At 44.7% G+C, this 23,127-nt stretch overlaps 1 protein-coding gene across 8 annotated transcripts in view; it reads right to left on the minus strand.

The window, feature by feature from the left end:
* BBX (BBX high mobility group box domain containing) overlaps positions 1–10,136 on the minus strand; it is a 137,794-nt gene extending 127,658 nt beyond the window's left edge. For 6 of the 8 annotated variants that reach the window (XM_084200922.1, XM_084200919.1, XM_084200921.1 and 3 more), the window contains exons 1-2: positions 8,264–8,385; positions 6,703–6,775 (exon numbers count right to left, since the gene is read on the minus strand). The gene's annotated coding sequence lies outside the window, so the exon portion shown is untranslated. Of the gene's footprint in view, positions 1–6,702; positions 6,776–7,233; positions 7,272–8,263; positions 8,386–10,013 lie in introns of those variants that run through there. The other 2 variants (XM_084200923.1, XM_084200916.1) reach the window with 2 other exon arrangements.
* Positions 10,137–23,127: the final 12,991 nt, after the last annotated feature.

Raw genomic sequence — 23,127 nt, forward strand, 5'->3', positions numbered from 1 at the left:
CCCTCTTCTCATTTACAGGAACTCGGCATGTTTCAGCAATGTCTCTCTCTATTCCCAGCTCACCATCAGGTCAGGGATGGCCTAGAAGTTTTTGAGTACAACAGGTGGCAGTCCCTGGCAGGATTGTCTGCACATCAATAACTAAGAATAATGTGAAATCTGCAGCTTTCCTGAGGAATTACAGGCCACCAGAAATTCAGCCAGCAAACTTGCAAAGGGGTGCACACTGCTAATGGAGGTCTGGTTCTGGCTTTTTGCTCAGGACAAAACCTGTACAATCGTAGGATCAGGCTCTTCAGCCATGAGGTTAAGAGAAACTGATGTTCCTGTACTTCCCCCATAAGTCAGCATGATGCTGCTGACTGTAGTTCACTGTAGGCAGGATGTGGCTCAAAGACCACCACCTGGGGAAAGCAAACCCAAACACAGCCACCCACAAAAATGAAATGAGGTTAAGAAATCAAGTCCTCCCTCAGTCCTTCCATATCCATCTCTTTTCTTTATCCAGCTTCACCTTCAATTTTCTCTTGAAGTGTCTCCTAAACATTGCTTTGCCAACCACAAAACAATGCATTCTCTCACATACACAAACAAAAACTTAGAATTATTTGTTTCATAGAAGAACACAGAGGCTGCAGAGTGAAGGTGTACTATTCTACTGCAAGAGATGTAATCCTAACTATTACTGTGTGACATGCTTTCCCTACTCCCATTGCTGGGTACCTCTTGACTGTGCAAGGCATGAGTACAAATCAAAACCAAAATATTCGAAAGAAAAAGACAACTTCTAACAAGGTTTAAAGTTTAAAAGTCCTTATGTAGCCAGCAGAAAAAACATATTGAGGAACAAAGTAAAAGGTATTGGTTGAAAGCCATCAAACACTGAAACAATGCCTGACACTCAGCAACACGGTACAGTCACCAATCCTTTGCCCAGCTCACCAGTGCACAGGACCAGGTTCCAGTCTTCCTCACATGAACCCTGCAAGAGGCCAGCTCAGTTCTCATGAACAGAACCGAGGAGCAGGCTTTCAATGTGTGTGCCTAACCCTGCCCCAGGGACCTTGGCGTTTCAGAAGCACAGGACAAAGCTCCTCCCAGGAGTGAGGGTGGCAGAAATCTTCTGTTGCTACACCTGTGTAAGAGGAGAGCGATCCCACAGCCAGGAAGCAGCTAGGGGCATTCCACAACGTCTCCAAGCAGACAATTTGCTACACACATAATGCCTTTCAGAAAGAAAACATGATAAACCCTCAAACAAAACACCACACAGCCAGAGGGAAGACACCTTCCCACTTTCCCTCAGAAAGGGAAGGTGTAGACAGGACTTGATAAGCTTCTTGTCAAGAGAGCTTCCACTTGCATTAAGTTCCATAGATCCCATGTTGTGCAAGTCCACTGAATTATTTTTATCTTTGCTGAATGAGGCTCTGTGACATTAAGGGTCAATAAAATGCTGCTTTACTTTCAGCATTTGCTACATTTTATAAAATGTCTTATTTAGAGACACCCACGTGAAAGATTTCTGACAATAAAAATTCCATGCTTCCTAAGCAACTGATTTTCTTAGTGTAGCCTCATAAAATCCTGTTAACTTTCCTTCCCCTTGCTAAAAATTGAAATGTTGTTGTACTAGGTTTCTTTGTACTCATATATGCCTGAAGCTAGTTTATTTTCACATGCTGAATTGTCCATGCTCATAAGGACTTGCTATTACATTATGCATTTGTGTGCTATAAAGGAAAAAGCACGAACACTGTAAAGTGTCAAAACCATGCTTTTCCTCTTTGTTGATTCATTTTTTAGGTAATTAAATTTATAAATATTAGAAATAATAAAACACTGCTACCATTGTGAGAACATTATAGAGAGGTCTACACCCAGGCTTTAAGTAAAGTGTACTTTACTCCTCAAATACACTGGCAATTTTTACATCAAATTTTGATTTTGAGTAACAAAACACCGGTAAACAGCAAATCTGCAAATCTTAAATATGTTTACCGTCTCTAGAAATAAAAGTACAGTAAGCAAGTTACCCTATCACAATACTGCCAGAGTGCCAAAGTAGTTGCTTCTGTCAATTCCATGCTTTGTAAGAAAATTAGTTGTCATTTTGCATTATATTATGAATATGAAAAAATAATTTAATTGTGAAGAACTATTTCACATTAATCACATTTTAAAAACTATGAAGAATCACTTTCTTCCTTGCATTAACTTTACCAAGTTAGTGTTAAATAAATAGGGGTAATAAATACTGCAATAAACAGCAGTTTAAATATCATGTTTACTGGCAAAAGCTCCTAAGTAAGCTCTCCTCCTACTTTACACTGTCTTGACAATAAATATAACCAAATTGTAAGTCAGTAACTTCACAACATTCTGAAGGTGGGATTTTTTTTTTTAAACAGCATTATGAATGAAAGTGGAGTATTGGCAGAAGATGTCCAAGTGGCACAGAATTCAGTGAGTCTACTCACATCTCAAGACAAGCACTTACCAGGAAAGTTTCAGAGAAAGGGAGAGGACACAAAACTAAGGAGTCAGATGCAGATTTTATTCCATTGCCTGCTACTGCTAACCTGCTAAGTGACTGCAGGAAAGCCTACGCTCCTTCGCAGCTTTTCATCTCAGATGCCTAAAACTGGGAAAAAAACGATTGTTCCTGATCTTGAGGTGTCTGATTACAGTATGGCTTGTGTACTTCACCAAACAGGACAGAAGTACATAAATAAGGCAAAGCCCACAGCCACCAGTTATTAATAATATCACTATTATTGAGAAAATAGTATGTGCTTTTTTCTTTTTCAAGCAATGCAAAACAGCAGCCCATCAAGCCATTTTTAAATTCAGAGTAATCCTTAGGCTGGTTCAGATATTACCCTTTCCAAAACTATCCAAAACTGTAGGAGACTTTTGTGAAATTCCCATGTCCACCAGAACCACACTCACCCCATTACTCTCAGAGAGAAACACTGTATCATTACTGATCTTAAAAAAAGCAAAACGAAAATAATAAAAAGGAAGTAAGCCCTAATAATCTTTTGACATGAAACGGAACAAAAAGGCTTCTGGCAACAATGCCTCAGGAAAGGGAGAAACATGGTACAAGGAGAAGAAAGAACACTATAGAAGTTAGAAGGATGACTTTAACCTATTTCTTCTCAAGAATATTTTGAAGTACATATAATAGTAAGTTCAATCCAGCTTTACAGACCCCTAAATAATAATGAAAACATAAATCATGAAATTTACATTAAGCTACAACAGTACCTATACTGCTTTGAAAAACTTAAATCACTCATGAAAATGGTCCCAATATACAGGTGCCATATGATGTAATGATACAGGGAAGTACTGTCACTCTCAATTTAGAAGTGACCAAGGGACACATGGCTGTGCTTCTATAAGTAAAGACCTTGGAAGCCATCAGCAGGCCAAAGCTGTGCTGCTAATTCCACTGGTGGTCACAGCAGGCCATCATCACGACAGGGCACAGGAAGTCCAACTTGGGTCCAAAATTTGGAAAGCAGCTTCTGGTTTTGACTACATCACTTGCCAAAGACAGCCTGCAACACACTCAAAAATTAAAATGAGAGTTTCACTTCAGCTCCAATTTTAATTTATAGTACCTTCCTCCACCAAGGAACCGCCTTCGGATAAAGAGGGGGATCTGAACACTACACAAGCCATGTACTGTTGAAAGCAAAGCAGTGTTTCACCTCCCAGGCATCCAAATTTCACTGCAGGTGTACTTACAAACTTCACAACACAGCAGAGCCTTGCACACCACAGGTCTCATCAACCTTACCTGCACCTTTTCCACCACCACGTCTGGTGGAAGAGCACCTCGTCCTAGCTCACTCAGTCAAGTTCTCCTCTCTTCAAACCACTTTCCCCAGCTCTGTGCCAGAGGACTGCCCTGGCTAATGCCATGTCCGTGAGCTCCAGAGACACTGCACATCCTCAGCCCCCAGACCATGAGTGGCAGCAACCTGGAAGAACTTTAAGCTCTGAATGCGAGCAATCATACCAGTGAATCTAACAAGACTTGTCATCTGCTTCAAGATACTCACATGCTTACAGGATTGCCAATTACAGAACCACTAATTTACGAACAAAGTGTATTAAGAGCATTCCGGATGAACAGGAAAAACATTAGTTATAAAATAATGGCATGATTACCTCTGATATTTTATGTGGAAAACTGACATTTAATATCTTCAATTATTCACACAACAGCTATGAAAGAGAAAGGTTTTCTTCCTTGAAGGGAAAAATAAGCATGGACAAATTCCTCTCACCATCACTCCTACACGCCTTTCCTAAATAAACCTCCTGCAGAAGCCAATGGAAGTTTTGCAGGCAATAAGCTTACACCAAGCAGCCCCCAAAGAATTCCAAAGGGTCAAGGGCAAGCTTCTTAAATACTCTTGAGTTTACCTCCACACAGAAACCAGCTACATTTCTGCTAAATTACATGCCTGCTTGACACGGTTTATCAGCTTGTTGTGCCAAGAGGGACAGTAGTGTGCAACAAACTTTTGAGAGTTTGGGCAAAATTTTGAAGCATCCACAAGGCCCCTTGCAAAGCAGCAAAGTACCTTCTATCTTGTGACACACCAGCCCTGCATTGGCACTCACCAAGCAAATCAGAACTCCTGTATGTCAAGACTGAATGACTAAAATCCAGCCATGAACAGTTACTTTAGTGAGAACTACGTAATAAAAGAAATCTTCCCTTTTACCAAAATAAAAGCTCCCTAAAGTAAATGGAGATTTCTAGTCATGGACAAACCTAACACCATCTCTATTCTCATCTTAACCAGGCACATTATTTTCATTGCCTTTTTTTTTAAGCTACAAGGAAATGTATTTCTTCTCTTCCTCTAAAGCTCCTATTATGCTTTTTTCGTAAAAACAATACCCTAGCCTTTTCTTTGCTCAAGCCAGTTCAACATCAGGTGAGACATGCATTTAGCACGATGCACAAAACCAAGGTCCACTTCTCTCCAAGTGTGGGAAGATTACGATCACCACTTCACTGCCAGATCAACATTTTATGCATCCAAAAGACTTCATAACAAAACTAAAACCAGGTAATGACTCAAGACCCAAGTCAAGGTCTCTGAGCTATTCTTGTTCAGTATCCTTTACTATTACTTGAAATAAAGAAAATGTCCTTAGCACTTACAGCACTCTCATGTGACTCTTAACTGAAAACACAGAAAATTAAGTTCAGAAATCAGAACATTTGTATTCAGCCCTGATCGACATTTTGAAGCCTATCTGCCAGTTTTGAATTTCCACATGCATTTTTACCTGGAAAAAATTGTTGCAACAATTACTCTTCACAGAACACAATCCGTGTCAGTTATGCTATAAAACCAAAAGCAATATTCTCCTATGCAACTAGTCTGTCACAAAAAATTCAGTAATGGAATTTGGTGTTTATACTCTGAGACCTGCACAAACTAACCACACCACATACAAAATCTGAAAACCTGAAATTTGAGTGTAAATCTGCAGGAACTGGAGAACAGCAGAATTCTCCCTTCAAACCAGCTGCCCACAGTGGTTACCCCAGCCTTTACATTAGCTTTGTGGTTATAATATCATACCAGAACAGCTGCTCCCAACAGCCCCCTTCAAGTCAGCATGCTTGGGACCATCACTTACCCTATGTCTGCTATATGCTGCCTGTAAAAGGTCAGGAGTATGTTATCAATCATTTGCATTTATGAGTACTCAGCTTACCCCAAATACATGTCCTGTCTTGTTTTTAATTATGTGCAGAATAGTACCAAGAAGATATGCTACCTCCCACTTCCCATTTTGGGCCAAACGCAGGTCAGTGACACCACAGGCAATTGTATCAGAAGGGCTCCAAATGCCACTCCTTTTATGTCATTTTTAAATGTGACCCCAAAAATTTAGAACCTCTTCTTTAAACTACCACTTCCACTTCAGCTTAAAAGGTGTCAAACCCTTGAAAAGTTATCATAACTTTTCTCAGCATGCAGATTAAAAATAAACATTGCTGTGTACCTGAAAACTTAGGAATACTAGTAAATTAGTCCCTAAGATACATATTTCAAATTGATTGGTATCTGCATTCATCAATGCCAAAAGTAAAACCAGTAACACAGAATGAGCATGGATGGAACTCTAATTAGCTTCAGTTTACGTGTTAAAACTGAACAAACTCCGGTTGCATCAGCATTACAGTTCTGCTAAACTTGTCACTGATTCTTGACCTTCAGAGTTTTCTAATAACCTATTCAGTTTACATTCTCATACTTTTCTACCACTGAATTTTAAAAGGACTTTACATGCTCATTACATTTTCGACCTGTGTGTTGCACTTTGCATATTCTAATGTTACTTTGGTCTAAAACTTTTGCCCTAAGTCAATCAGCTGGTTGTCTTTACAAAGTTTAAGGGAAAAAAAATACCACTAAAAAAAAATAAGCGACGAGAGCTCTCCATATGCACAACCTTTTAATTTCCAGGTTACTTGGAGGAACCCTTACACACAAACTTTGTATTCTAGCAGTAGGTATTAGCACCTGGAGAAGACATGTTTTCTGAGGTGCTAAAACCAGAGCAAGCATTTTCTTCATAAAAAGTGACAGCACAAGGACCTCCATCATATCAACAACAACCAAGTTCTTTTTTCATGTGTACAGTTCACATACTTACCCAGGAAGGCGAATGGAAACTACAGACAGACGAAGATGAAGCTGTCTCAAAGCCTTTGTCATGTGATAGTGACCTATAAAGTATCAAATAAAGGCACATCATCAGCACACCATGATTTTACAATATTGCAACTCACCACATCACCAACAAGAGGAGAGATCCCAAAACTTGAAACTTGCTTCCTCCTCACCCCCATCCCAGCTAAGCTGTCATTAAAACAAGATGACAGTCGCAGGAAACAGTAAGGAGCAAACAAAAGATGCACCGTGTCTTTAGAGGGCATTAGGAGTGGGCAAATGGAGCAAATCATCTGAGTGTGCATCAGCAGGGTGGGTTGTTCTTCCTCTCTCTCTCTCACACGGATGCATGTTTATGAGCGCACACAGACACACATGCATACACACAGAGATGCATCACGTAATTATTTACACGCACACACAGTAATACTCGCATGTATTATCAAAATAAAAGACAGAAAGTTGACCACCATCTGCAAGAAGGCATACATCACAATAACCCCCGGGAACTTACACAAGTGAGCGATCAATCCCCGCGCGTGGATAAGCCAAACAACGCAAAAATTAACAACAAGAATAAGCCGCCAGACCGCAGGTACGAGATCCACCAGGCGAAAGAGACAGACAGAGCGACGGACGAAGGCTGCAAGGCTGGAGCACAGTTTCAGGTAATGCCCGCTGCCCCCCGGCAGAGCCCAGGCGAGTCGCCCGGAGTGCTGCGGCCGCCCAGCCGCCCCTCCGCCACCGCAGCCCGCGGGGAGCGACCCCCGGCAGCCGCGGGGGGAGCGGCGCTCGCAGCCGCCGCCCGCCCTCCGCCCACCCTCGCCCGTGCAAAGTGTAGGGCCACCGGAATCCGGGCTCCGGGGTGGGGTGGAAAGAAAAGGTATTAAATATGGAGAAAGACCGCCGTGACCCAGGGTTTTCCCGTCTCCCCTCCTCGCCCCCCGCCCCCGGTCACCATCAAGTTTGCATCCTAGTTACAAAATGTCGATCTTGAAGGCTGACAAGACACAGGGAGAGGGGGAGAGAACGAGAGAGAGGGAGAGAGTGAGTGAGAGAGAGAGACGAGAGAGTCCATCTTGCTTTGAGGGGGGAGGAGAGGAGCAATAATGCAGCGCATAAATCTCACCCTCCCGGGGGAAAAGTCTGCACAACACCTTTGGGGGCGGGCGGGCGCGCAGGGAAGGGGCGGCGGCGAGGGGGGCTCCCCGGCCCTCCCAGCTGCCCTCCCCGGCGGGCTCCGGCGAGGCAGGCTGGCAGCAAACACCTCCCTGCTGCTCCCCTCCTCCTCCCCGCGGGCCCGGGCGATGATCCCGCTGCTGCCGCCGCCGCTGCCACCGGGGAGGAGGTGCCGCCGCCGGGAGAGCCCACATGGAGACCGGCACCCCGTCCCTGCCCCGGCGGCCGAGCCGGGCCCCTCCGCCGCCCCGCCGGGCTGCGGGACTTGGACGTGTCACCAGCAGGACGGGCAATGGTTTCGGCGCCCCAGGCCCGAGTGACCACCGCCGGCCTGGCGGCGCCCCGGCCTCCCCGCACACACTCACCTCCGCAGAAAACTTTTAACCGCGGGCCTCCCCCGGAAAAAGTGGCGAATCCGCCCCGCACACGGTTAAAGCCCCGCGGCCCCCCGGCTCGGCTGGCGGCGAGCGGGGGAGACCCGGGCACGGTCCTTCCCCGCCCCGGCGGGGAGGGAGGGAGGAGGCAGCAGGCAGGGAGGGAGGGGGCGGGCAGCCGCCTGCCGGTGCCTCTCGCCCCGCCGCCGTGCATGTCGCCTCGGCGGCTCTCGCATCGCTTCGTTTTACCTTCCTCATTCAGCAGCGGCAGCGGGCTGCCACCGATATTCCTAACGCAAACCTGCTGCCGTGCGGCGCCCGGGATTAACGCGACTGCCTCCTTCTCCCCTGCCTCCAACCCTTCCTTCCCCGTCCTCCTCCTCCTCGCAAACCCACACTGGATCGGCTGTCCTCACATCCATGCAAGTTTCATACATTGCAAATAAACCCGAGAGGAGGAAGAGCGAAGCGCCTGGCGGGGAGCGGGGGGAGGAGGAGGAGGAGGAGGAGGGCTGCTTTCTGTAATTTACCAGCGACCCGATCTCGCAGCAGCAAATAACAGCGGAGCACCCATCCGGCTCTCGGCGGCCGGGAGAGACCCCCCCGAGGCAGCCGCCCCCTCCCCAAGACGCCCCTCGCCAAGTTTTCTGTCATCGCGACCACCCAATGTCACAACTTACCTTCAGAAATAGGACTTCGCGCGGCCGAGGCCTGCCGCCACCTCCCCCCGGCCCCCGCCCGCCTTCCTCCCTCCCTCCCTTCCTCCCTCTCCACCTTAAACTTATTGACACAACATAATCCCGCATCCACGCGAAACTCCGGCAGGGCCGCCCGCCCGCCCGCCCCCCCGCTGCCCACCGGGGCCGCCGCCGCCCCGAGTGCATCGCCGATGACTACCGGAAAACGCACAGCCCAACTCTCCGGCCGAGCCCGGCCGCCGCTGTTGTTGTCGGGGTCGGCGCCGGGGTTTTTCCTCCCGCTCCCCGTGCGGCCGCTGGATCGGCTGCTTCCCCCTCTCCGGTTTTATATCCCCCCCCCCCCCCCGCCCTTTCTCCCGGCGGCGCGGAGCCCCCCAGGCCGGCGGCAGCCGATACCGATCCGCGCACTCTCCCCCGCGCCTCGCCGCCCCTCGGGATGAAGTTTCGTTTCTGTCTGCCGCGATTTCCCTGTCAAGTCCCCCCGGAGGAACGCACCGAGCGGCGGCCGGTGGCCATCCCTCCTCCTGCTCGCCCTTCTTCCCCTTCCTCTCTCCGCCGCTGCTCTTGCCTCTCTCTGTGGCGGCGAGAGGTGCCTGGTTTCAAACGCAGCCTGGCACTGGCTGGCCTACCCCCGCCGCCTCTCGGGCTCAGCTCGCTGGTGTTTTAAATGCCCTGCGCTGTACCGCGATCCACTTGGCCCCCTCCCCGACACATACCCCCGGTCACTACTACCCTGCCGGCGGGGAGGAGGGCTGGCGGCACCAACCCACCCGTCCTCCGCTGCCCAAACTTTCAAAACGAAGGCAGGGCTGGCAAGAGGGAGGAAAAGTGACTGGGAGCCACGGCAGCCGCCGCGCCGGGCAGGGGAAGCTCCGCGCCTCCCTCCCGTCCGCCAGCGCCGCAGGAGGGGTGCGGGGGGCTGCTCCGCCGCTGGGGCGCGGAGCGTAAAGCGTGGGGCGAGGGCACCCCTCTCCCTTTCTCTCCCTCCCTGCCGCTGCCCATCTCCGCCCGCCCGGTGCGGGTCTGCGGGCGGGGGCACTCACCTCGGCGGGGTGCGCACCGCGCCGCTGGGCCGGACGCGGCTCGCAGCGCAGCCCCTCCGCCTCGGCGCCCGCGGAACGCGGCTCCACACAGAGCCATGCAACCCGGGCAGCGCCACAACACTCCCCGCGATATAAGGCGCCCCGCCATTGGCCGGCGCGCTGAGCGACGGGCCCGCCGGCCACTCAGCGCTGCCGTTACACCCGCGGCCCGCGAGGGAGCCGCTGGCGCACACACTCCCCGCACACACTCACACAAAGATCGCCGCGCTGCCCCTCGCAGGGTTCGCGGAGCCCCCGGCGGCGGTGCCGGAGCGGGGTAGGGAGCGGGGGCCGCCTGGGGCCGCGCGGAGCAGTGCCGGCCACAGCGCCGGCAGCCACTTCCATTTGCCGCTCGGGCAGCGCCGCGAGAGTAAACTACGTCTGCCCTGGGCAGTGCCGCGGGGTAGCGGGGTGCGGGCTCGGCCCGGCCCGGCGCACCCCGAGCAGCCTCCCGATAACTCACTCGGCCGAGTTTGGCGAGTTTCATTCAGAGGCCACGGCACGGCGAGCCAGAAGTTACGGGAGACAGCAGCGCATCCGCGCAGCCCCTGCTGGGGCAGTAAACACGGGCAGCCACCCCCGCGGCCCCCGGGCGGACGGACCGGGCCGGCGCTGTCCCCTGACCCGGCGAGGGGGATTCAGGCAGCGGCGCCGCGCCAGGATCCGGCGGAGCTCCGGGCGGTGCCCCCTGCCGTAGGAATCCTCGCCCAGGCGTGGCGGAGAGGCCCTCACCGGGCCAGCATCGACAGCACGGCCGGCTTCACATTGGCTTCCCATAGAGACCGCTCTGTTGGCAGAAGTAGCCGAGTATAACGCTGGGGTCCGCGCCACGCTCCGTGTCCTGCCCGGTCCTCTGCCCTGCACCTCGCGGACCGTACCAAACACATGGATGTGAAATTCATTTGAGAATTTCTGTGGCTGACGGGCTGATATGCACAAAGCGACAGTGTAAGGCCAGCAGCTTTTGTGTGGCTGCATGGCGATTGTGCTTATGGGTGTTGGAAGTGTAGTCTAACTTTCTGGGAGAAGCTCCCTACCGCTACAGAAATCAAACACAGTGTGGAACCATACTGCTTACACTGACCCCGTGTATTAATGTTCGTGAGGGCTTGAATATATGCAGCATGAGACCCTCACGGTTTTTAGTCAGAAGACATGAGATTTATTCTTAGAGTTATGAAGAACTAACTTTTTGCGTGGCTCTGTCTCCAGACGGGATGCTGACTTCCAGTCAGCAATTGTTATATTAAAAAACCAGTAGTTCTAATAAGAAAATAATAGTTAAGTTCATTTAATAATTAATTAAGAAATAATAGTAAATTAAAAAATAATAGTCACAATAACAATGGAAATGTAGTCTTTTTTTTTTTCCAATATGAGAGCAATGTTTGTGTTTCATTATGACTTTGCACATCTAAGGATGTTGCAGAGTTTATTCCATATGTTCTCAGTCCTGAACTTTTTTCCAATGTAATATGGTTAATTTCAGCATCTTTCCATGGCTTGTCTACTCTTCTGTCATTCCCCAACCCCTTTTCTCATTATGGCAGAATTATGTTAAATAACCATGAAATAATATTTCTTATGTCTGAATAATGCAGTGCAGTAAAGTATAAGCTCATATTAGAAAACTAAATTGTATCCATGTTTCTGAGAAAGCATTTTAAAATTAGCCTGCACATTTTTTCTTAAGATGTGACAAAAGTGTTGTAAATGCCCCACCCTCTTGTTTGTTGTAAGCAGGGGTGGGTTTGTCGGCGCCTGAATAATATAAAAATAACAGCATAAATATATTCTTGTAATTATTGCATTCTGCTTCAGTATTTCGTTTTCGTTGCTAAGAGGTCAGAGCTGACCATCCCTCCACTGGAAGTCAGGTGCACGTCAGGTGTCAGAGGCTGGGACACTGGTAAGTGAAGGCACACACATTTCATTAGTCACATATAAAAAGGTTGGCCTAATTTTTAGGCAGAGCTTCCTTCTATCATTTCCAGGCTGTGCAGTGCTTTGCAGTAGTGGGTAAGCAGCATCTTTTCAGTATGCATAAACAGTTGCTGGTAAGAGTAAGAGGCCTAATCCAGACAGTTAAAACTTCCATGGTATAGTTTCTTACATGTCAGTATTAGTGCTATTAGTGCCTTGTGTCCTGGATTTTTTACCCATATTAATAGCACCACACCACGGACCCTCTCATACCTCTTCATTTCTAAAATCCTGTCAAAGCAGGTAATCACTGAGCAATATAAGTGATGTATGCACTTGACAGTATACATGAACCTCATTTTAAAGGTTGTTTTATTTTGTTGTTAACAGATCTATTACACTTGGTACCTTTGCTGGCCCTTTCAGAAAAGAGGCCAAGATAAGGACACCTTGCCTGTAATGTAGTTTTTTGCAGCTGTACAAAATGGATATACAGTACTCCTGAGTAGAACAATTGTGTTTTGTGTCTGCTTCACACAGTTACAAATGGCTTGTGCGTTAGTTGCAAAGCAGGCCACTTACTAGGTCTGTAGAAGCACAAGGATTTTTTCACCCTCTAAGAGAGATGAGTAAGCTGAGGTATGCTAGTATGTTCAGACAACAGAATGTTTGCATTTCCACTGCCTTTGATTTATTATGTCCATAGTAAAAGAGAGAACTGTATTTCCTTGGGTTGTCAATACAGGACCTTTTGCAAACACTGATGCCGTGAAGGAGAGAGGGAGTGGATAGTGAATATTTCTGGGTTTCCATTTTTCTGTATATGATTTTAAGCAAATTAATTTCTTTTTATGCCCACTTCGAGATATTTCTGGCTTTCGCCAGCCACTGTTATCAAGAGTTTTGAGGTGTTAGCAAGTGTCTATGAGGAATTTTTCAAGGGATGGCAAGCCAGCAAGTGCTGAGATTTTTTTAGTTGCTTGCTAATTAATATTTTAGAACTCCACACAAGTTGCATTTCTAGATTTTTCTGCAAAAACTTGTGTCATCAGATGGGACCTTTCTGTCACTTGTGTGTAACTGGTATTAGTTTTTGAGAGTGATGCCCTGACCCTGCCTACGTGGGCTGCTGTGCACAGCCAGCCTGCACTAAAGTCAGTGCAGTTCAGCTCAGATAAAGTATTTGCTCTGTTGTGTGCACAGCGGGATTTGGGGCTTCCAAGTTGCACGTCCATGGAATTTGTGTGAGTTCATCTGGGTTTGCCTGCTTTGCGCTCAACTGGCAGCAGAGTATCTCCCTCCCAACTGCATGTCCCCTCCTAATTAATCCATGGCACAACATGAATGACATGTGTCTGTGGTCTGTCAAAGGAGAAAAAATATTTCCATAATTCACTTTGTTCTTATTTAAGAATAACAGGGAAAAATAGTAGCATTGATATAAATAATAGTAATTTATACTATATATTTTTTTTAACTCCCCTCCTTTGGGGCCTGCCATGGAGCTCAGTAGTGTTGGGGAGGGGACTGAGTTGGATCCTTAATTAGCATCTTCTCCTGCCAGGGCAGAATCTACCTGCTGCCTGTGGAACTGACCTGTCCACTGGTAGCTCTTCTGGCCTGAGGTAGATGTGTGTTCCACGGCCAGTGTAAATTTATTCCAATAATAAAAAGGAAGCTTGGACTAGCCAGCTGCAGCCTGAGCCTGCAGGCCCTGGATCCCTTTGAGCTGCTACCATGGCTGACTACAAGTGACGGTTGTCATGTGAGCAGGGAAGGAAGGCCATAAGGCAACTCTGGGAGCATATGCTTTATCTGCATTAAGCTTTGCACACAGCCCGGGGAGAAGCATGGGGAAGAAAGGGTGAGGCAGATGCAGCCGTATGGAGCATGTCCCACCTCTGTTGCTTTTTTCCTGTGGCCTATGCCCACCCACAGTCCATGGAATAGCGTGGCATCCTCCAGGTTAAAAAACACTGGAGCAGGACAATGCATTAGTGGGCCTATTTTCCTCCCCAATGCACTTGTATAACATGGTAACATTAATAGCAATTTATGTGCAAGCAGTGAAGGGAGGAGGCATTTTAGCTGAACTAAAGCTGCAGAATATTCACTGCAGAGTAGGAACAGAGCCACAGGATCAGTGCAGGACAGCCATTCTTCAAGAAGCACACTTCTAGGAAGTCTATTGTTCCCACCTCAGCTCCACTTTCAGTTTCTTGAAAACTCAACAGAAGTTTGTAGAAGTCAAAGAAAGGGCCAACTTGTTCTGTTGGTTTCTCTGTAGGAGGACACTTTGATTATATTTCTTTGTTCCTATTCCTTACTCCTGTTCTTTCACAACATTAAAATAATCAGGGCATTTTCTTCATAATTTTGAGATTCTGCTTCTGAGTGTTGTTTTTCTATACTAGTCCATCTAGTTATCTAATTCCTACTGTCTCCTATCAAGTGGTTTGTTTGTTGTTTTTTTTAATGCCTCTTTTTACTAGAGGAGCATTAATAACTGCAACCCTTTAACAGAACCAGACATTAAGAGCATTAGATCCTACAAGCAACCTCTGGCCTAAGCTGCTACCACTTTCATTTGACAAATTAGACACAAGAGTAGGAAGGGGAACAGACAAGTGAAATGACCTGCCAGGAGTCTCACAGTTTGGAAGCAGCAAAGTCAAAAATCAAATCTGAGCTTCTAAATTCCAGTGCATTGTTCCATCCATTTCTTTCTCTGCTGCTCTGAGATTTCTTTCATAGTGCCTCCCTTTGTCAGAAAAATATAACTACAACTTGAGGAGCTATTTACCATTTTTTCCTATTTCAGAAGGAATGAATAATAGGTTAGCCAGAACATCCACATCCATTTGAGTCTATCATCTCTGTAAAAACTTCCATCTGACCCTGGAAGACATTTAGGTATGTGTTAAACTAATATATATTAACGAACCATATTAGTGTACATGAAGTATACAATGTCGAGAATAGTGAAGCAATTTCTGCTAATCGCTAAACTCAGTAGATTTTCTTTGTCTTTATACATGTATACTGAGTACACAAAATATGTAAATCAGGTCAGACCTGCTTGCCTGATGTTGTGTAGCCTTTTGAGTTAGTCTAGTGCAAGCAAGTCAGTTTCCATAGCCAATGACACACGAAAGCAGTGGCTCTGTCATTCACACCCAGTAACTTGGGATTCCTTCACTTTCTGACAAAGTCCCATTAAAAGCAGGGCCAAAGCATAGCAGATTTCCCACAACGCCACCCTTCCAATTTTTACAATTCTGCTTTAATTTTCATGTAAACTGCAATAATATTTAACTGCTTTGAGCATAAAATGTAATTGGAACTCATATTTCAATTTTAGATTGTTTTCCCCTTATTAGATTTTAGTGCCATCAAGTAGGTTTCTTCCTCTTCCACCCAAGGGTCTCTTTTTCCTATTTCTGCTTCTGGTATTATTCAAACATTTATATTTTTTTGCTTATTATTCCTTTTCTATAAATGTTCATGGTGCTTTAAAGAAACTACAGCTCTGTTCTAGAGTCTTTCTCTAGAGTACCACAAGAGACCTCAACGCTGCCTCACAAATATGTATTTACTTCTGTCTAGAAGAATTAGGACAATGAGGGAGCAAAAAGTTCTCAGCCTGGTAGCGCCACTGCTTAGCTGAAGAGGATGTTGTTGAGTCTGTGCTTGACAAGTGGCAAGTGCCAGCAGTGACTCAGGTGAAAGAGCAGCACCCATTAAGTCCAAGCATGAATCCTTGCAGCTTGGTGAGCTTCCCAGATGCATGTCTCACTGCCCCACTGCCGCGCCTGGAGTTATGTTCATTCTGAGACCACAGCATGCTTTTTTGGCCACACAGTGTTGCTACTATTTGTAAGGTAAACAAAGCAAGTGACCATTTGACCCTGAATAACAAGAGCATGCATTAGTCATTGTACTACTCAAAGACAAGGTATTTGACTCTTGTTATATCTAGGGAAATACAGAGCACTGCAGGTGTAGCATTAGGGATCTTGTTCATCTCTGCAAGAGAGAGGAAAGAGGCAGAGATCAGAATTATATTCCTTCAGGTGGTGGCTATGTGACACAGTGAAGACAGTAGACAGCGTGAAGAAGTCCTGGCTCAGCTCCTGTCCAAGAGAAAAAAAGCACCCAATCCAGTGGAATACAAAGACAGGGAACCACATCTAGTGTTTCCTTTTAGAAGCATTGCTCTTGGAATTAAAATTTTCAGCTTTAAGAAAGATGTAGGGTGGGGAGCAAGACTGGATGGACCTTCTAGAGAGCCTTCTAGAGAAAAAAAGGAAGGAATAAAAATTCATGTCTTGGACTAGTGACACCTACTATAAATATTCTTACAGGATCAAGGCTGTGCACTGCTTTAGTGCATCCAGGTGAGAGGCCTCATGAAAGGAAATTTCAGAATCATTGCATTGTTTCTGTCCCACTAGGTTCAAACAGAGAAGAAGGTGAAACTTTAGGAGGGCACTTTTTCCTGCTCCTCACTGTTCCAACATGAGAATCATTGGCAGACCAGCCTGTAAGAACTAGCTCTTTTGGAAATATATGGTGTGCCTTCCTGTGTGCCTTCTTAATGGGGCTTTTCCCTGAAGTCAGCAGGTTCTTGTGGCTTTCCCCAGTGCCAAGTGCTGCAGCAAGGAAGATACTTTACTCTAGAAAGCAGGCAAATTCCACACTGTCTGTCTGCCAGCCCTACTTGGTTTAGCCCTCAAAAACCTGTGATGGGTGTGCATTTCCCCTGTTCTGATTGTCTGCAGCTCTAGCTTAAGTGCTTGTTTGTGTTGAAATCACTGTATCACTAAGAAGTTAAATCCTTCACTGGTTGTAATGCTGTGTCTCCTTATAATTTTGTAAAGGTTTGTGATGGAGCTGATCCATATTTTAACTCCATCAGCAAAAAACCACTTTGCTAGTATTAGGCCATTTCTTTTCAAATTATGAGTTTTGTAAGTGCTGGTTTGGGGGGTTGTATTTATGTCTGTGAAGAGAAGAAGAGGTAGAAGTACCTATATCTGCATGCAAAAGTTTAAATTTTCAATTGCTTTCAAAACTAGGCATTTTCATGTTTCAAATTTTTAAAAATCCTTAAAAATGCTCCAACCTGAAACATAGCATTTTCCTGGCCTTCAATGACAATTTTGAACAAAAATTTTGAAAAATAATTGGTCCAGGTTAACACAAGTGATCTGTTGTCTTCTCTCTTTTTTTTTTTTTTTTTTAACTTCCAGCAGGTTGAAAAATCAGTGGTTTTTGTAGCCATTTCTGCATTTTTTTTAAATTGAAAATTTGAAAATCTGCCTAGTGGAAGGCATGCAGAGATCTATGGTGAGATTTATGGTCTGTGATGAACTGGATGTTCATAAAGAAACCTTACATCTGTGACTCTATTGAAGTCCTACTGAGAAGAACTCAAGTCATGCATGCTCAGCAGTGCTCAGATTAGTTATTTTTTCCCCTTCATTCTTAAATTTCTAGATGACTGTTGCTTCAACTTCATTTTTTCTGCACATGTTAAAACCTTATTTTTAAAAGTACTAGAGCTCCTTTCATTAAACCTAGGTTCCAGGTAAAGGGAGGTTTATTTATCTTCTGTTGACTTTGAGGGAATTGTTCATGCATTTGAGCTTAAGCCTGTGCATGATCTTGGTTCTTCCAAAAAGACGTGCCCAGAAACAAGTGACTTTGGCCTCAAAGGTCTGTCACTTCTTCGTCTTTGTTGTGAAGCTGGAGCTTTGTGTTGCAGCACACTTCTTGCATCGAAACTTTACAGTTGGTGAGCAAAATCCTGACAGTGTGAAAAGCAGTGATAGAGCTCATTCACTACAGCAGAATCTTCTCTTGCTATCATGAGTTTCTAAATACTTGCCAGGATCTCTTATTTGCAATACAGATGGCAACAGCTAGACAGAAGACCTGGTCTGAGATTTCTCATTCAGCCAGTGTTACATACCAAATTTTTGTTAATGGAAAGAATGGAGGGATTTAGTTTGGGTAATGTTTGCTTATATAGCTTTAAGTTTATGATCATTTTTGTTTATATTTTTCTCATTGTGCTTCTGAGCGCGTGTATGCAGTGCTCTCTTTGCTTTCACTATTTCATAAATAAGCCTGAAATAAGATGCTGAATTGTCCAAAAAGGTGAAGCCTCTCCCTGGCTGTCCCTGGAAACTCAAAGACAAAGTAGCAATGCTTTGTGAACCCATTCTAAGAAGGCTGCTCTACTGAACCCCGACAAAGTTCTTGGAAAGGACCACATTCATGTCAATCAATGCAGGGCAGTCCTCAAACTCTGCCCTTCTCCTGGCATTGGTATAAATTATATCTCAGCATCTTTGTATCCACACATGCAGGTGTAACAGGCATGTGTAGATGAGTGGAGCAGAAGCTGTGACCATGCACCCTCTTCTGTTTCCTTTCCTTACCACACAGAGTGTTAACTGCTGTGGGAAGTGTTAATTCCTTAAGGAAAAATCCTCCTTGTATTTTACATCATACTTGACAGGAGCCCCTGCACCTTACAATTTCAAATTAATGCATTTCATTAGAAATTTTTCATATTTCTTATGCAACACGTGCTAAGCAGAACGTTTATCTTTGTTGAATTGTTTGAATTGGCTATCAAAATAAGTAAATAAAAACATTAAGTGTAAATGACATTTCCCTATGGACATTCTCATAAAAACAAACAAACAAATAAACCAACACACAAACAAATGTGCAAACAAACAAAAAGCAAATAAAACCCAAGCAGCTGTCTGGCAAGAGGAAAATTGTATGGGTAAAAATATCTGCTTGCTTGATTCCTCATGCAGCTGTTTTTCAGGGAATGGAAATGCTTCAGTGTGGAGGCCTCTAACCTCATACAGGCAGAGCCTGATTACATGAGGCTGGATTGTGGAGCTGTGATATGTGTTGGCAAGCACTTTCTCAGCAGGTACAATGACATAAGTAAATGCCCACCAGCACAGAAAAGGTCCTCACAGTTCCATATGCCTGTTGATATACTTACAGAGTGAATACTGGACTGAACTCCATTGTACACACAAGTTAACAAGCAGGAAGAGGTAAATACATGGCAATGGGGTAAGCATGCAGGCCTGAATACAGATTATTGCCAGGGGTAAATTCAGTTACACAAAGCATACATTCTTCCAGCATGTTTGTGGGGTTCATCCCATGCACACAGGGCTGAACATGACCAAAATAAAACAGTTTTTTGTAATTTTGTGCCTTTCAAAATAGGAAAGTGCATGGATTAAAACCAAATATGTCCCTAAGGATTCAAACATTTTATTGGCAAACCCATTTCCAGAATGTTTTATCACGTTTCTGAAATGGGGCAGGGAAAACAAGACACCATTAAGATATGGTGTACACAAACAGAAATGTGGACTGAAACTATTGGACATCGGTTATGATTGGAAAAAACTTACTGGGAGCTAGGACAAGAATAACTTCAGCTATCTGCTAGTTTAATAATTTGAGATGTTTTACAATAATGAATTCTCGAATGGAGTATTGCCAATCCAAATGAACTGGCAGCAATGGCCTCAAATCAGAGCCAGGTGGGAGAGCCTCGTTCCACGGGTGCCTCCCTGAGCTGCTTTGAATATCAGTGCCTCTCAATGGTTCAGCACCTGGATACAGCACATACCTGTGAAGCTGTGGGCTTGCATGGCCCTTTCTAGCAGAATGGCTGGAGAATAAGACTTCTCCTTGAACATTCAGGTTGGGCCAAGTGTGTCTGTAGCCCAATAAGAAAGTATTTTTTAGGAAAATGAGAGTGCAAGGGCCACCATATGTCAAAACTCTGTTATTGAAGTAAGTAGTTCTATTCTAGGTTTTTTTGTAGTTCTTCTTTTGCAAGCACTGCCTCTGTATTAACTTGGTTCGATTTCTGATCATAAGCATTGCCCCCCAAGGGAAAAAGTCTTGCTGACTGTTGATATGTTGTGTTTTCTGCTGAGATGTTCCATCACAGTAGAAAAGGATGGAACACCTCTTGTCCTCCAAGACACATTCAAGTAGGAATATGTGGCACACTCTGTTTTATTATTTTCACCACCTTCACTTCCCTATCTTTTCTCTGCATTGTTTTTTTAGTATGCTCATGCTTGGGTGGAAATTGTCCACTGTTGTTCCCACATATTTGTTTTATTGCTTTTCTTATTTCAGAATCTCTCTTTACGCTGAACACAGCCTCTGCCATGCTTTCAATCAAGGAAAAATGAGTTTATTCACATTTATACTCCTTTATGATTTAGGTCCAGTAACAGATAGAGAATCCTTCCTCAAAAGTAGCTTTTATATAATCAACTGCGATGGTTTAATGAAAAGGCCCAAAAACTTTTTAGGCATTTTCCTGTTACCATGAGTAGTGATGGACTTTCTGTAAGGGTAGTATTAGATTTTGGCTAGAAAATTACATGGTTGTTACCTTTCCTGTTACTGTTCATCACCTTCCCAAAAAAAGGCCTAGCTGGTAAAATCTTTTTGTTTTTGTTGGAATACAGCGTCTCATTTAAAATATTGCTTTGACCTCTTGTTGTCCAGCTTTATTCAGAGCTTTTACAATGACACTGAAGAAAGTCCAGAGTGTGATTTTGTTAGATTGTTATCCCTGCAAAGACATCTGTAGGGGTAGCCTGCTTTCCTTGTGGCAGTAACCAAATGCATATGTTGACAATGGAACTAATTTCTTTCTTTTTCAAAACTTTTGAGAAATTTTGTGTATCCCTTGCTAATCAATTTTATGCTGAACAGGCATGTGTGTATGTGTGAAAAAAAGAAGGGAATAATATCCTACAGTATTCAAAAGTTTCCGTATACTAACAGTCCTAGACCACTTTTGGACTCCTTTATGTACGATGTAGCATTTTAGCATTATAATAAGACAATGGTCAATTTCTTTAGGTGTTCTTTTAGAAGCCCTTATTTTCTCACTATCCATGGATACAGAGATAATATAAACAAGGATGCTAGCACAGACTGTTTCACTATTTAGCCTTTCACAGCACATGGTGCTTGATAATAGCATCCTGTTGATCTTTGTCCTCTGTATTAGGCTCTGTAAAAAGCTGTTAGGAAACAGTTTTAGTGCTGGGGACTGATGAAGGCATAGGATGCTGTTGTGTCTTTGTATCAACCAGAGATTTTATGGAAGTATTAAAGGATTATTTTTTATCTCTCTGGCTAAATCTAAGGTTTTGTTCCCCAGTGCTATCAAAATAACACCTTTCTTTAGTATAATACATACATGCCTTCACAAATATTTTAAAGACAGTCATCCATCATGTGTTGTAACAGAAAACTAACCATCAAGAAGCAGATTTCCTAGGTTATTCTCCAAGGGTGGAATTCAATTTTGCAGAGGAACAAAACAAGGTTTATGTACCATCCTAGTCCCTCATAGTCCTGTTTGTGCTGACTTTTTACACATGGGTAAGCTGTACCGCAAAGAAACAATTTTTGGTGGTGTCTGAGTGCCACAGTCAATTCATTTTTGTCCGTAGGACCACTGTCAGTATTGTATGTGGAAGATAGAAGATATGCAGAGTGGATTTTTATGCCCACTGGGCCTGGCTGATGCCCAGCTGAAGTCAGGGGAACTTTTGCAACTCCTTCCAAAATCAACAGAATGGCTCCTTTGCTTGCTCCCTATTTCTCTGGCTAAGCCCCAGTTTTCTGATATTTTCAGGCACTTGTGCTCTCCAGCTTGGAATCCCCACAAGGTTAGGCTTCATAACAAAAGGAATCCCTCATTCTTTTAAATCTGAGTAGACAGAAGAGAGCAAGGTGAGTAATTTTTTTTTTCTTTGCTAATCTTGTTGGGATGCTGAAGGTGTGCCAAAGATTACTTGAGGTTTCCATGGATAAGGTGTGAGGGAAGACTGCAGCAGTTTGAAGTGGTGTGAAGCAAAGTGGTGTGTTGGTTTTGTAGATTTTTCTTCTTAATTCACTGGAAAGCAGCACTACCCTAGTACCACTCCCTCAGCTATTTGCATTTTAGCAGTGAGCGTCACCTACTTAAAAATACTTAATACTGTCCTCAGTAAATGACCTATTGTAGTCCAAAGCTATCTGTTGTTCCAGAAGGGTTCCCATCTCCTTATAGAGAGCTCACAGCACTTTGCAGACCCCACACAGAGCCCTTGAGGTAAACAGAAAGTCTCCCAGTGACCTCAAGGGTTTAGATAGGGCGCCCTGTGGACTGCGCAAGACAGGTAACACCATCAAAAGCACCTAATAACTACAGACAGTCGCTAGATCTTCGTCTCCAAATCGCTTGGATGACTCTGAAAATGCTTATCCCGGGGCTGGCTATACATTCTCAGCAGTACAAAACACATAAATGGTACTCAATGAATAGCATAAAAATTCCTCTAATTACAAAAATATTTCAATATTTCTGTTCAGGAAAATTATAATTTTATGCTTTTCCTTTTTTTTTTTTTTTTTTGGTCAACATCTTTGTAAGCATCCCTTTAGCCATAGTATTTTCTTAAAGTGCAAATATGTACTATGTGTCAAAATAAAATATTTATTGAATACATTTACTTTGTGTCTGGTGAGTTATGAGAGGACTCTGAAGTGCTTCTTTGTTGCACCTGTTGAGGCCATTTTACATTCTCTCTTCGTTGGAGACAATGAAAATTTGAAGCCTCAAAGTTCTGCAAAAAGAAATTGTTGAAGAGAACTTGAATTAAAATTGAACACAAGCATTCCCTGTTGCTGGCCCTCCAGGAACAAGCACAGAACCACTGAAATCCTCAAGGTGTGGATAGCTGTCTGTACCAGACCCAGCCCTCGTTTGTGTGTGGGATGATATGAAACTACTGCAGACTGATGGGTCAACTTGTCCAAGCATGCCCGAGGTGAGCAATGGCTTTCCTGATGTCCCCAGAGGAGGCAAAGCCCAGGGATTGGTTTCTTTGCTGCTCATTCTTGCAAGGAGAAAGCATGTGAGACAGTGGAAGATGGAGACTCTCACACCATGGCCTGCATCCCCCAGACACTGGAATGGTTTTGTAGACGACTGTGACACTACTGAAGGTATGGACCCTTATGACCTCTGAGAAGAAAAGGGAATGTACCTTTCCCCGGCTTCCAGGAAGTCTGCATGATAGCT

Source organism: Fringilla coelebs (assembly GCF_963513975.1).
Source record: "Fringilla coelebs genome assembly, chromosome: 2".
Taxonomy (NCBI): Eukaryota; Metazoa; Chordata; class Aves; order Passeriformes; family Fringillidae; genus Fringilla; species Fringilla coelebs.